The sequence below is a fragment of the Prunus persica genome, chromosome G6, assembly GCF_000346465.2.
Source record: "Prunus persica cultivar Lovell chromosome G6, Prunus_persica_NCBIv2, whole genome shotgun sequence".
Taxonomy (NCBI): Eukaryota; Viridiplantae; Streptophyta; class Magnoliopsida; order Rosales; family Rosaceae; genus Prunus; species Prunus persica.
In genome coordinates, this window is record NC_034014.1 from 9942690 (window position 1) to 9950700 (window position 8011).

Here is an 8011-nt window from a genome sequence, read left to right on the forward strand (position 1 = left end):
TTTCTAAAGTGCATTCCATGTGTGGATTTTTTTTAATTTTATAATTTCAACCCCTATTTTAGTTATATTAGTGAAGTCCCTAAAAAAATTCTATCAGAAAAAAGCAACAATGAATGTGATACAAAGAAACCAAATAATAAAAAAAGAAATAAAGAGACTTGTAATTAAAAAACTATAAAATAAAAAAATTACTGAAATTCTTATATTTAAAGAGCTACAGTTAAAGAGTCTTGAAGATGCTCTAAGAGCTTCTCTTTTTTTTTTTTTTTTTTCCTTCTTGTCTATATACAAACAAAAGTTGGGCTCATAAGTGAAAGTTTTAAATTTTTTTTTTTTTTTGGTTGAGAAATTTTGAGATTGCATTTAGAATTTATTCAAAAAAGCCACTAGCTACAAACGGCAAATAACTATAACCAGAAAAGGTCATTACAATAATGGAGAAATCCAAGAACCAAATAAAGACAATCAAGTGCGCCTCCATTAACAATCACACAGGACTAAAGAATCTCTAATAATGTCATTCCAACTAAGATTGCAAACTTAGAAGTCAAAAAGAGATCAAGCTTGAAAAAAATCAAGCCATAACAAAACAAATAAAACTCTTGTTAAATTCAGATAGACGGGCCAACGGCCCACTACTAACAACACCGATATTGTCCTCAACTTAAACACCTACAAAGCCCAGTAGGTGTGGGATTTTATCACAAAAGACCTTAGTGATATTAATAGTGGAACCATCCATTATATTTGTATTTTATTTAGTCAAGTTTCCGATGTGGGACTCATATTCTTCAACACGCCCCCTCACGTGGGATCACCACATAGTGGGCCACACGTGAAGCTAGTCTACATCAGAGTCAATCATTTAAGCCCAACACGTGAACACCAAGTATTTGGTAAGGGGTAGGGGTAAACATTCAAGCCCAACATGTAAAGACCACATATTAGGTAAGTGTAAGGGCCCAATTTAGGTCCAATCAATCAACCCGCTTTGATACCATATTAAAATCAGAGAGACGAGGCAGCGGCCCACTACTAACAACACTGATATTGTCCCCAACTTAACCACCAAAGCCCAGTAGGTGTGGGGTTTTGTCACAAAATACCTCAGTGATATTAGTAATGGAACCATTCATTATATATTTTATTTTATTTAACCAAGTTTTCAACGTGAGACTTATATTCTTCAACAAAATAAACACAATCAAGTGCTCCTCCACTAACAATTACGCAGGACTAAAGAATCTTTAACAATGGCATTCCAACTATGATTGTGAACTTTGAACTCAAAAAAAGATCAAGCTTGAAAAAATCAAGACATAACAAAACAAATAAAACTCTCGCAAAAGAGAGATGGGAAGCTCTCACAAAGTAGATGTGAAAATTACATAGAAATCCCAAAGAGTATGTGCGACTTATTCCAAAAAGGATGATGGTGGAGATCCGAAAGTAGAGAGAGAGACAGAGAGAGACAGAGTGTGTGTGTGTGTGTGTGTGTGTGTGTGTGTGTGTGTGTGTGTGTGTGTGTGTGTGTGTGTGTGTGTGTGTGTGTGTGTGTGTGTGTGTGTGTGTGTGTGTGTGTGTGTGTGTGTGTGTGTGTGTGTGTGTGTGTGTGTGTGTGTGTGTGTGCGTGAGGAGAAGAAATTGCATCTTACGGGGATAACACTGTTTTGCTATCCCCATCCAATACGTTCCACCGTGTGAAATCTTTATTACACGAGATGGAACGTGATTGGTCGGCGATAATGACATGCAAGTTTCTCTCGTGTGTGAGATAGATAAAAGATAAAGGAAAGATAGAAGAGAAGCAAGAGGAGAGGGAGAGAGATATATATTACAAGTCTCACAACAGTACTAGTGCAAAAGGATCGGTCCTTCACTTGCCGATCATTCGCGAGTCGAACTCGCTCTCTTGCCATGCTTTTCACTCACTTGCTTGAGTTGGAGGGGAAGGACGCCCAATGCGGGAGTGAGTGAATAACCTAATGTGTGTGGCGGTAGTCCAAATGAATACATAACTTTAACTCAACAGAATGGGAGTGAGACTCCCCAAGATTTCAGGAGAGAGATATGAACATAGGAGAGAAAAGTAAACTTCAAACAAGTTCAAATACATTGAAATTCCTAGTTTTATTTGTAATTTCAAATTTCAAATTTGGTCTTATTAATTTTAAGAGGATTTTATGTGAATTGAAATCTATCCAATAAAAGTGAACCAAATCCAAATTCAAATCCCTTCCTTCAAATATCTAGATTTAGACTCGCCCTATTAGATTTGTCCCCCAAACAAACCAACTTTAAGTGTGGAGGTTAACGTTGTGGGTCATCCCTTGCAAAAATTAAAGGATTTTCACAACCAACGCGGAGGTTTAAAAATTAAGAGAACTTCACATTCAAGCCCCAAAATAGTGTCTAAAATATAGTAAAACCCAACATTACCCAAACTCTATAAAATTATAAATAAAAAAAACCCAGGTGACTTTTGAACAATACAAAACAACACATAAAAATCCTACCATTTATGATATTATTACCGCAGCCAAAGCTAACTTTGCAGGACAAGAAAATCAACAGAAGCCCAGGCCACTTTAAAAAATAAATAAACGAGAACCTAACATAAAATAAAAAGGACAAGAAAAACCAACGCACGAGACCCAAGTACTCCTGCCTGATTCTCACTCTCTCTCTCACTCTCTATCTCTCGCTCTCTCTCTTTCTTCCTCCCTCTCTCTCTCTCTCTCTCCCTACATGACCTCTCAACTCCAAAAACTCCATAACCGCTGCAAAATCTCTAAAACCTACTATCGCCACAAAGATTCAAGCCACACCTTCAAAATAAACAGCAAAAGCATTACAAAAGCAACAACATTTAAAATATAATATTTTATTTTTCTGACAAACAAGACTGTAATAGTAGTGTAAGAGCAGAATTTTTACTGCACAAATTTTTATTTTTAATGTAAGCATTATATTTTATTTCACTGCAGTATCAGCGTTATATAACTCCAATAACACTGCAATAGTTGTGTAGAAAGCATATAAAATGCACCTATTGAGAGTAACAGTCTTATAGCACCAAAAGAAAATAAAATGCCGCACTTGTTCTGACTAAGCTCTATCATTTCTACCTAATTTGCTCAGGTTTTTTTAGTTTTAACTCAAGTATTTCTACCTCTACTACTTTTCATGCAGGGCGGGTTGTTTAAGTTTGTATATGAGTACCATGACAACCATGTATACAAGTCTTTTTCACACTCATAAAGCATCTTTCTGAGAGTTGAAATCCATCGGAAGCTTTTATCCTCTATGTCCATATGTTCTCTTCTTTGAAAAATTTGGATGATGTTGAGTTTTCTCTCTCTGCCCCATTATTACAAAAAGCTTGCCACAAGTCATGTGCTTTGGAGGAAGGGCGGCATGTTCATGGGCAAATCTTGAAAAGCTAGTTCTATTTTGATCCATATGTGATGAATTTATTGATAAGGATGTAGTTGGAGCTAGGAAATATTGAATTGGTGAAGATGGTGGTTGTTAAATACTTGAAAGATATATAATTTCATGGAATTTACTCATTATAGGCTATTTGAAAATTGGGAGATTGAGTTAGCTCATGAGCTTTTGAATGATATTTTAGAAAGGGACTTGGTTTTGATTACTGCGATGATTGATGGTATGGGAAGTGTGGGAAGAGTGAGCTTGTTGGTGAAGTCTTTTAGACGACGAGTCATAAAGCTGTTGTTACTTGGACATTAATGACTTCAATATTGTATTAACCATCCAAACAAAGCATGGGTTGTATTTGGAGAAATATTGAATTTGGGTGTTCAATTTGATGCCCCTGCTCTAGTTAAAGTTTTGTCAGCCATTGCTAGCTTGGGTTTTGTTGAGGAAGGCAAATGGATACATACTCACATTTATGCAAATAACTAACTTGAGTTCTGGGTTTATTACATCAGTTCTTAGACATGTATGCTAAATGTGGGCATAAAAAAAAGGCCATATTTTAAAATACATATCTCATTACAAATACTTTAGGGACAGGAGTTTTATGTGTTGTTTTTTGCCCAAATTGACAATTTCTAGAAAAAGGGCTAGAGCGGTTTTTGACCGAGAAGTTTGGCTCGAGTGGTTGAGAATACTGGCTTGAGTGGATTCTGATCGACAATATTGGCTCAAGCAGCTCTTGGCAACAACATTGAACCCATATTTGTGTATGGTTATGTAGCCACGTGACCCATTTGTGGTGGACTTCTCTCAACCACATATTTATATATTCCCTAATACTCAACCAATCCTAGTTATATTCATCTGAACCAAAAAAGAACGTGTGGGCTATACTTCATTGGGTCAAGAGAGAGATTTAGTAGTGTTGGGGTACAGGTTAAGATAATCAACATCTTCGTCACTTATAGAAGTAGTTGTGCTACGGATTTTGGTTGGTTCCTTCCGTTTGATTTGTTAGCATTTTTGTTTGGCAACAAAAAGAGTTTTCTAAGTTTCTCTTCTTTTGTTATTGGTTGCTCTTTTGTTTAAGAGTTGCTTCACATATTTGTATTTGATATCTTTTAGTAATTGTTTGTGAGCAAGAATTTGAACATTGTTCTTTACTCATTTGGTATGAGACTAGCTTTGGGTTTTGAGAGCTTCAACACTTCTCTGTAATCTTCTTTGATTATTAAAGGATTGTGACTGGTTTCTTCCTTTTGATTCGTTCCGGTGTAGAACAACATGTTGATTAGCTCTCCTTCTTCTTGATTTTTAGGTATGCTACACCATTTGTAAGGGAGAGACATCCCTCTTCTATATTGGGTGTGTTAGCAACTTTGTTGGGCAAGAAAATGAGTTTCGTAAGTTTCTCTTATTTTGTTAGTCAAAAGATAATGATTCTACAATGTACAAAGGATTTATACTGGTTTGGATTATAGCCTACGGCCAGTTCGAAGACAGGGAGGCAATCAACAAATAACAAAAGGAGATTACAAGGAAGTGTTTAAACTCTCACAACCCAAAATTCACATACATCCAATGCCACTCTCACACCAAATGAGCATCATTTTTTTGTTTTGAACATTTTTCTTGGCTCATTTGGTGTGAGAATGGCTTTGGATGTATATGGGTTTTGGGTTGTGAGAGGAGATGGCTTTGGATGTATATGGGATTTGGGTTGTGAGAGGAGAAACACTTCTTTGTAATCTCCATTGGTTATTAGTGGATTTACTCGCCGTCTTCTAACTAAACGTAGGCTATAAGTCGAACCAGTATAAATCCTTTATGCTTTGTTAGATTTTTGTATTTGTCATATCTTGTCTTATTGCTTTTTATATCTGTCTCATATACATAACTTTATACTTCGCATATAACAAGTGGCCACCATATCTACTATAGTAGAAATTTCTCTCTTAAGTTGGGGAAAGGAAGAGATTAAGGCTCTTTACTTTTGCTACTAGCGGGGTGGGCTCTTTGCTTTTGCTACTAGCGTGGTGGCGCAACAAATCTGGAAGAGAAATAAAGGAATGACAATCACCTATTTGAAGATGAAGCTCTTATATGACCTTGGTGGGTTAAATCCTTTTTGGAAGTGTGGTAAGCTTCTCTTTATCAGCACAAGATGTTGAGAGAGAACCACCAATTTTTGAGAGATCAAAGCTCTTTGTATTTCTGTGTAGGTTGATGCAACTTTATGTAAGAGAAAGTATCTCTTCTTTGGCTTGTTGCACAACAATTGCACTTTTAGCTTGGTTCTCCTTGTTCCTTGTGTTTGTAGTAATTTTATCTCTTTGTTTAATATCTCTCTTTTGGTCTCTTTTCTAGAGTAGGAATCTGATCTTGGCTCATCTGTATATGTATCTGTGAGTGTGAGATTGGGTGTAACTCGAATTTGGTGTTAGAAATATGCCCTAACGCCAATCATAAGATGTAAACTTTATCGATATTTCACCTTGCTACTTAATATTAATGGGCATGATATTGTTTAACTAACTGTTTCATTAAATAATATTTACTTAATCAACACATCTGTGGATAGTGCACTACTACAAAAAGTGAAAAAGACGACCAGAAAACAACGACGGTCTAAGTGAAAACCGTCGTGGTTTATAAAAAGACGACGGTTCTAAAAACACCGTCGTGTAATACAACCTTAGACAACTAAAAAATGGAGTTTCAAATGGCTGTTCAAAAACAACGACGTACATAATTAAACAACCGACGTCTATTTGAAACAGATTTCCTCAGTGTAAAATCAATGCCAACAAAGAACGGCAGAAGTTATGAATCGACCGACGTAGAAAGTAAAGGCGACGATTTCAATAAAAACTGCCGTTTTTACTCATAAAATAACACGACGAGGTTTTCGTATAAGACGCCGTATAATTACAAACAAATCCACGGCTTTAAAATACAAAATATCGCCGTATTAAATTAATTTACAACGACGGAAAATATAAATATATCGACGTCATTCTCGTATAGTTCTACTACGTTATCTTTAAATCGTACAATAAAATTTATCGTCGTATTTATTCATTTTATACGTCGTACCTTTAATTTTAACGGTCGTCTTAATAAGAATTTTTGTTAACAATTTTTTTCTTTGATTTTCTTATCCTACGTCGGTAGATCTACTTAATGACAAGAATTGAAATAACCATGACGGTTTATATAGAACACCGCCGACATAATCAGTTTTGTCTGAGATCCCAAGGGTTACGAAATCTTACCAGATGGAACTCTGTTCCACATCATAATCTTAACAGATGACACAGATTTGCAAATATTGCGTCGTGTTAGTTTACAAATTCTAGAACATTAATTTCCCTCATTTTAAATTTCCTCGGGAAAGAAAAATCTATTTATCACGCTTTGGAATTGAAAACTAAAACTGAAAGAATACGGGAAAAAAAACTCCATTTATAATTTAAAATTAAAATCCACGTCGGTTGTAGTACACTTAACGACGTTTAACAAAATAATCTACGTCGGTAATTATAAATCTACCGCCATCGTAACTTAATATAGACGACGAGAAAAGACGACGGTAGAACAGAAAACCGCCGTTGTTTCAGTTTCTTTAACATATCTTTCTGCAGGACTTGTGTAGTTCAAAGCATTGACAATGTCTTCATCATATCTCCCAGAAACTACTGATTCAATTGCTCATGCTTTAGAGGCCATCTGAAGCCATTTCTATTCTTTATCGCATTCTTGAAACCCATCTTCTTCTTCTGAAGCTCTACGGATAAAGGAAGAGGCTATCACAATAAATCCGACGGATCTTCTTAGGCAAGAAAATCAAGCAGAGGATCAGGCACATCTGATCTTCAGATTTCCCTGAGAAGCGAACTTTCCTTCGACAGCGAGTGGAGGCCAGGCTTGCATCTCTTTTGATGGAAAGCAAGGAGTATTCAGAAGCACTAAGTGTCCTATCAGGCTTGATCAAGGAAGTGAGAAGGCTAGTTGACAAGCTTCTTCTTGTGGACATATATTTGATGCGAGTAAGCTCAATTTCTCTTTGAGAAAACATCCAAATTATTATCTTTGAGACATGAGAGACTGAGAGAGGAAGAACTTGGAACCTTAAATGTAAACCGAAAATGAATGAAAGCGACAAATTTATAGAATAAATTTTTAAAACCAACGGCGGTCCTTACAAACAAACCGCCGTTTAAATTGTAAAATCAACGTCGGTATGATCGACGTATATTACAGAAATCCACGTCGGTAAATTAATAAAAACGACGTGTTAAATAATATACCATGACGCGAGTTATTACTTATGTACTTTAATTTTTGAGTTTACTACGACGGTACCTACAAACTACTGTCGTATTTATTTACCACGTCCGAAGTTAAATGTACCGTCGTATTTTGTAATTTATACGTCGTAGTTATATGTAACCGCCGTATTATTTTTTTGAAATGGTTTTATATGTAAGCAACTTTTCGTCTACTTGACTTACACATTTGTTGTTTTTATATTCTTATTTTATTTAAATCTGTCATCCAAAAAAGA

General features: G+C 35.8%; 1 long non-coding RNA gene across 1 annotated transcript; it reads left to right on the forward strand.

Annotated features, from left to right (window-relative positions):
* LOC109949875 lies at positions 4314–5871 on the forward strand. The gene is made up of 2 exons (XR_002272182.1): positions 4314–4380; positions 4763–5871. It is a non-coding gene; the product is annotated as an uncharacterized LOC109949875 (long non-coding RNA).